The 7,567-nt window shown below is 37.9% G+C and overlaps 1 pseudogene; it reads left to right on the forward strand.

Annotated features, from left to right (window-relative positions):
• LOC106990502 (olfactory receptor 51V1-like) lies at positions 1–6,094 on the forward strand (annotated as a pseudogene).
• The last annotated feature ends 1,473 nt before the right edge of the window (positions 6,095–7,567 follow it).

A 7,567-nucleotide genomic window follows, 5' to 3' on the forward strand; every position in this document is an offset into this window, starting at 1 on the left:
TCCGTCACCAACTCCTGGAGCTTGTTCAAACTCATGTCCATCAAGCCAGTGATGCCATCCAACCATCTTAAATATAACTTTAGGATAATAAATTTATCTAAAAATAATCAAAACCCAATTTTGATTTCTGACTTGTATTTTCTGACTTGTTCCAGGTTTGGCCATATATACAGTGGCTATAAGATGGCATTTTTTTTTTCCTAAATTGAGAAAAGCATTAAAAATTAGGAAAACAGAAATTGAATATTTCCCACTGATGATATGAGAAAGTGGGATGGATCACTGAAATCAGCTAATCATCAGGGAAATGCAAACCACAATTACAATAAGATATTACCTCACACTGGTTAAAATGGTTATTATAAAAAAAAGAAATGGCTAAAGGGTAGAGAAAATGGGAACTGTGTACACTATGGATAGAAATGTAAATTAGTGTAGCCATTATGGAAAACAATATAGAAATTCCTTAAAAATTAAAATTAGAACTATCATATGATTCAGTAATCTCACTTCTAGGTATATAGCCAAAGGAATTAAAAACATAATTATATACATTTAAAAAATTTAATTGGAGTATAATTGCTTTACAGTGTTGCATTAGTTTCTGCTATACAACAAATCAGCTATATACATATATCCCCTCTCTCTTGAACCTCCCTCCCACCCCTGCATTCAACTCCTCTAGACCATCAAAGAGCAGCAAGCTGAGCTCACTGTGCTATACAGCAGCTTCCCCCTAGCTATCTATTTTACCCGTAGTGAGTGAAAGTTGCTCAATCATGTCTGACTCTTTGTGACCCCATGGACTATATAGTCCATGGAATTCTCCAGATCAGAATATTGGAGTGGGTAGCCTATCCCTTCTCTAGGGGATCTTCCCATCCCAGGAATTGAACCAGGGTCTCCTACATTGCAGCCAGATTCTCTACCATCTTGTCTCAAAACTTAGCTTTGTGGAAAGAGTTTTTCTACATTACCTTAAGACTTTGGGTTACAAGCCTTGTCTCAACTCTTAGCCTTTCCCTATGTTCCTTGACTCAATTTAATTGTCATTTAGAGAGCAAAAATGTATTTCACTACATAAAGATTATTCTCTGTAAGGATCAGAACTGCATAGATATTAAGAATGTGTGCATACTTAGTTGGTAAGTCATGTCTGAATCTTTGTGACTCCATGGACTATAGCCTCTCAGACTCCTCTGTTCATGGGATTTTCCAGGCAAGAATACTGGAGTGGGTTGCTATTACCTTCTCTAGAGGATCTTCTCAACCCAAGGATCAAACCTGTGTCTCCTGCTTTGGTAGACAGATTCTTTACCAGTGAGTCACCTGTGAAGCCCCAAGTAGTAGGTGCTGATGCAGAATTCAGGCATTAAAGATGAATCAATTTTTCTTGGTGATTGCTTAGGATTTGGATTCTATCTACCACTTTCCTTGCTGGCAACCATATACCAGCTATAGAAGATTTCTATCTCTCAGCTACACTGGGTAGGTCCTTTACTTTGCTTGATGCTTATCTATTCGCCCACCCCCATTCTACACACACATAAACACATTCACACAGAGAGACACACACACAAGCACAGGCAATTTACTCATAGTCACACACACACTCACACATTCAAATAGCAGCTTTCTTACTTTCATTCTGATCTTATTCCAGTTGTTTCTTCCTTGGGAATTATCCCCAGAACACTTAATATAAAACATTATCATGTTCTAGATCTTCTATCAAGACACATTTTCTTCATAATATTTAGCTCTATTTGCATCTATCTTGTTCAAGACACATCACTGTAGCAACAATTTTATCTATTTTAAAGACAGGCATAATGTGAATACCTATAAATAATGGTCTTCAACAGTTATTACTTTCTTAAAAATATATTTAAACAAAGGTTTGGGTTTAAGACTATTTCATTGCAGATAAGGGAACACCTGAAGCTGCCTCATATTGGAAATTTTTTAAAAATCAAGATTTCAAGGGAGACTTTAACCTTTGCAGATACACTGATGGAAGACATACTGGACCTCTAAATGGGCTTCCCTGGTGGCTCAGACGATAAAGAATCTGCCTGCAGTGTGGGAGACCAGGGTTCGATCCCTGAGATGGGAGGATCCCCTGGAGGAGGGCATGGCAACCCACTCCACTATTCTTGCCTGGAGAATATCCATGGACAGAGGAGACTGATGGGCTGCAGTCCATTAGGTCGTAAAGAGTCAGACACAACTGAGTGACTAAGCACACACACAGGCCTCTAAATACTCAAAGTTTTCTTTACCACAGCAGAGTACTTACCCTGTGTTTTCCTTTTTCTTTATTATTTATGTATTTACCATATGCTAAAACACTCAGAAACTGACTGACAAAATCAGCAAAAACGGTGTGCCAGTCCTGCATTCACTCTTTATCATTATAAATAAGAGGATTCAGGCAAGTTATTATCTTCCCTTCTCGAAGATCCTATATATTTATTTGGAAACCAGGCATAATAAAATTTGATATCCCAATTTTACAGAGTTGAGGGGACCTTACAGATAAAAGCATGATTTTACAGTAAAGTGAAATACAACTTCAAAAGATTACACCTGTACATAGCTATCTTCAGAAGAGTAGCAGTATACATCAGGGGAATATTATTGGAAAGCAGTTGAATACAAGAATATGTATCACCAGACACTTTAGTTTTCACTACAACTTTCAACTCTAAGTCAATGGCTGAAGAAAACAAAACTAATGAGTAACAACAACAAAAGCCCCAGACTCTGAATGTTGAATTTTGTGAATCTTCAAAATTCAATTGTTCTTACCAGCTGTTTGATCATTTGAGTTTTCTAGAAAGTTTCTTACTTGGTTTTTGTTGAAGAGGGGTTGACAAATACTTTAAAACAGCATAATTTTCTACTGGGTTCTGGGAAGAAGTCCAGAGTAAAAGATATATGAATGGCTGCTAAGAGATCCTTGAGGTCCAGAGGGGAAAAAATAAGGAAGAATGGATGATAGTGGTTCTGGTCCCAAATTGTGGTGTACAGTGAGGCTCACATGACATGATTCCTTGACAAGTTCTTATCTTTTCACAGTTACTCAAACCTCATTAATAAGATACTGGTGAATGTCAAAGGTCTAAAAGCTTCATTTTAATTCTAAGATATTTTAGTCTGAGTTTAAACTCACACTTGAAGAGTTATGTTTCAACATTTATACAAATCTCTGCTTAGAAATTTGAAAATAAAAGACCAGCTATGTCCAGAGATGGACATGAGTTTGAGCAAGCTCCAGGAGTTGGTGATGGACAGGGAGGCCTGGCATGCTGCAATTCATGGGGTCACAAAGATCCAGACAGATCTGAGCTACTGAACTGAATAAGAGCCACTGGCAAGAGTCTCAAGACAGGCTTATTAATGTCACACATGATTCTGAATTTCTTTTGTTATTATTGTTTTTATTATAAATTACCCTAAGGATGCAATTGAAAAAAGTTGCATGGGTTCTTAAAATTCCATGGTACTAAATTGCCAATGTTAATTTCATTATTTGGTGATTATATAGTTACCTAGGATTATATCTTTGTTTGCAGAAAAAATACACTATAGAATTTGGGAGTTATGAAATATCAGATAGCAAACTTGTTCTCAAATATATTGAGAAAAATATTTTTATGCTATACTTGAATTTTTTCCATAAAAAAGGCTAAGTGAATATGTCTTTGAGGAAAAAAATTAAATTTAAATAAAAATAGTTATCAAAGTTTTCATACCTAGTATTTGCCAATAATTACACATACAAAGAAGAGAAATATTTAAGTATTTTACATGTAAATGCATAATTAACTATGTAGAACCAATAAATAAGTGAATGATTTAAAATATGGCATATTTTACAGCATTTTAAAAATATTTTTTATACAGGCTCTTTATATTATTTCTGTCAGACTGGAAATACATTTCTCAGGGAGGCTCAGCTGGTAAAGAATCTGCCTGCAATGCAGGAGACCTGGGTTTGATCTCTGGTTTGGGAAGATCCTCTGGAGAAGGGAAAGGCTACCCACTCTAGTATTCTGGCCTGGAGAATTCAGTCCATGGGGTCACAAAGAGTCGGAAATGACTGAGTGGCTTTTACTTTCACAAGGATTCAGAAAAGAAAGAAATTTTTACTGAGGAATTCAGTGAAAACTGAAAGTAAAATTTAGGAGAAATGAGCCTCTGTAAACATTTGTGTTGATTTCAGACTGAAATAAAGGTAAAAATTCTTCAGAATTCTGAGACTCTATTTTCCCATTGAATGGTCATGTCTTGCCTTCTCCTTAGTGCAGTGAGTCTTTCTCTAAGACTAGAAAAGACTTGTGAACTCTGGGGAAAATGCTGTTATTCACCCATCCCTCACAATCCTGGGAAATATTAAATATTAGCTTGGAAGAGACCACACAGAATCTCTCACTTGCATTATCCACCCGAGAGAACAGTGGTCTCCCAGGAGCCTGGGTTCACTCCACCCACACAATCAGTCCTCTACGTCCCTTCCTCATAAACCTGAGCATTCTGACTGCCTGGGCTCAAGGACTAGGGATGAGAGTGTGCAGATGCCTCTGAGGAGCAGCAGAGCAGGACACAGTGCTCTAAATAACTGTAGTCACTGCAGCCTGGTGTGGTGTGTGCTGCCAGTGGCTCAGAGAGACTGAAAGGGAATGAAGTTTTTCCATAAATTGAGTTTGTCTAAAACAGTCAGGACTTTGATTTGCTTCTATAACCTTGGACTTCCCTGGTGGCTCAGACAGTAAAGCATCTGCCTACAATGTGGGAGACCTGGGTTCGATCCCTGGGTTGGGAAGATCCTCTGGAGAAGGAAATGGCAGCCAACTCCAGTACTCTTGCCTGGAAAATCCCATGGACAGAGGAGTGTGGTAGGCTACAGTCCATGGGGTCGCAAAGAGTCAGACACAACTGAGCAACTTCACTTTGACTTCACTTTCTATAACTTCTGAGACTAATATCAAGGAAGTTCCTTGTGAAGTCATCTTGTGCTGGAGTTCCTTCTATAGTATACAGTTTCTCTGGAGATCTACAATTAGCTTTACCTGTGCTACATTCCAAGTAGCTCTGCTATATCTGACTGTAAACAAACATTTATCTTATTTTGGAAATTACCTTCAAATATTCATGTCTGCTTCTTTGCTTTCATTATCAACTCCTCGATATTCATTCTTGCAGGGTTTCCTGGCCTAGAGCAGTACTGTCCCTGGTTTTCAGTTCCTTTTCCTTGATCTATGCTGCGGTTTTCCTCAGAAACTGCCTGGTGCTGCATGTGATCTGTACTGAGCAGAGCCTGCATGAGCCCATGTTCTACTTCCTGGCCATGCTGGCCCTCACTGACCTGTGCATGGGGCTGACCACAGTGCACACAGTGCTGGGGATCCTTTGGGGGCTCAGCCAGGAGACTGGCCTAGATGCCTGCATTGCCCAAGCTTATTTTGTTCATGGACTTTCTGACACAGAGCCTGGAGTCCTTCTTGCCATGGCCTTTGATTGCTTTATAGCAATTTGCAGTCCTCTGAGATATACATCAATCTTGAATAATAGAAGGCTCATTCACTTTATGCTGACTATTTTGATGAGAAGTGCTTTGTTCATTCTTCCCATCATCATTCATTTGAAGGTCTTTCCTTACTGCCAACCCCACTTTCACTTTCACTCCTTCTGATTGTATCAGGACCTACTCCAGCTGGCCTGCTCAGACATCTGCTTCAACAATGTCTAAGCCCTGGCTCTGGTGATTTGTACCATGTTGTTGGATGCTGTCCATATTCTTGTCTCCTAAGTTTTCATCTTGCATACAGTGCTGGAAATAGCATCTCAAAAAGAGAGACTCAAGGCTTTGCATACCTGTCTCCACATCAGTGATGTCCTGGTTTTTTATATTCCCATCATTGATCTCACCATGGTATGCTGTTTTAGAAAGCATCTCTCACCTTTAGTTCATGTCCTTATGGGCAACATCTATATTCTGTTTCCACCCCTGATGAATCCAATCATCTACAGTGTAAAGATCCAGTAGATTTGAAGCAGAATGAAGAAGTGGTTTTCCGTGAAAATGTAATGCAAACTTTGGATTTTATTATATCAGTAAGAATATTTTAAGGCATCACCCTAATACCAAAACCTGACAAAGATGCCACACACACACAAAAAAGAAAACTACAGGCCAATATCACTGATGAACATAGATGCAAAATCCTCAACAAAATTCTAGCAATCAGAATCCAACAACACATTAAAAAGATCATACACCATGACCAAGTGGGCTTTATTCCAGGGATGCAAGGATTCTTCAATATCCATAAATCAATCAATGTAATTCACCACATTAAAAAATTGAAAAATAAAAGCCATATGATTATCTCAATAGATGCAGAGAAGGCCTTTGACAAAATTCAACATCCATTTATGATAAAAACCCTCCAGAAAGCAGGAATAGAAGGAATATACCTCAACATAATAAAAGCTATATATGACAAACCCACAGCAAACATTATCCTCAATGGTGAAAAATTGAAAGCATTTCCCCTAAAGTCAGGAACAAGACAAGGGTGCCCACTTTCACCACTACTATTCAACATAGTTCTGGAAGTTTTGGCCACAGCAATCAGAGCAGAAAAGAAATACAGGGAATCCAAATTGGAAAAGAAGAAGTAAAACTCTCACTGTTTGCAGACGACATGATCCTCTACATAGAAAACCCTAAAGACTCCACCAGAAAATTACTAGAGCTAATCAATGAATATAGTAAAGTTGTAGGATATAAAATCAACACACAGAAATCCCTTGCATTCCTATACACGAATAATGAGAAAGTAGAAAAAGAAATTAAGGAAACAATTTCATTCACCATTGCACCGAAAAGAATAAAATACTTAGGAATATATCTACCTAAAGAAACTCAACACCTATACATAGAAAACTATAAAACACTGATGAAAGAAATCAAAGAGGACACTAATAGATGGAGAAATATACAATGTTCATGGATCAGGAGAATCGATATAATGAAAATGAGCATACTACACAAAGCAATCTACAGATTCAATGCAATCCCTACCAAACTACCAGCAGTATTTTTCACAGAACTAGCACAAATAATTTCAAGATTTGTATGGAAATACAAAGAACCTCAAATAGCCAAAGCAATCTTGAGAAAGAAGAATGGAACTGGAGGAATCAACTTGCCTGACTTCAGGCTCTACTACAAAGCCACAGTCATCAAGCCACTATGGTACTGGCACAAAGACAGACATATAGATCAATGGAACAAAATAGAAAACCCAGAGATAAATCCACACACATATGGACACCTTATCTTTGACAAAGGAGACAAGAATGTACAATGGAGTAAAGACAATCTCTTTAACAAGTGGTGCTGGGAAAACTGGTCAACCACTTGTAAAAGAATGAAACTAGATCACTTTCTAACACCACACACAAAAATAAACTCAAAATGGATTAAAGATCTAAATGTAAGACCAAAAACTATAAAACTCCTAGAGGAGAACATAGGCCAAACACTCTCAGACAT

This window comes from Ovis aries, chromosome 15 (genome assembly GCF_016772045.2).
Source record: "Ovis aries strain OAR_USU_Benz2616 breed Rambouillet chromosome 15, ARS-UI_Ramb_v3.0, whole genome shotgun sequence".
Lineage (NCBI taxonomy): Eukaryota > Metazoa > Chordata > Mammalia > Artiodactyla > Bovidae > Ovis > Ovis aries.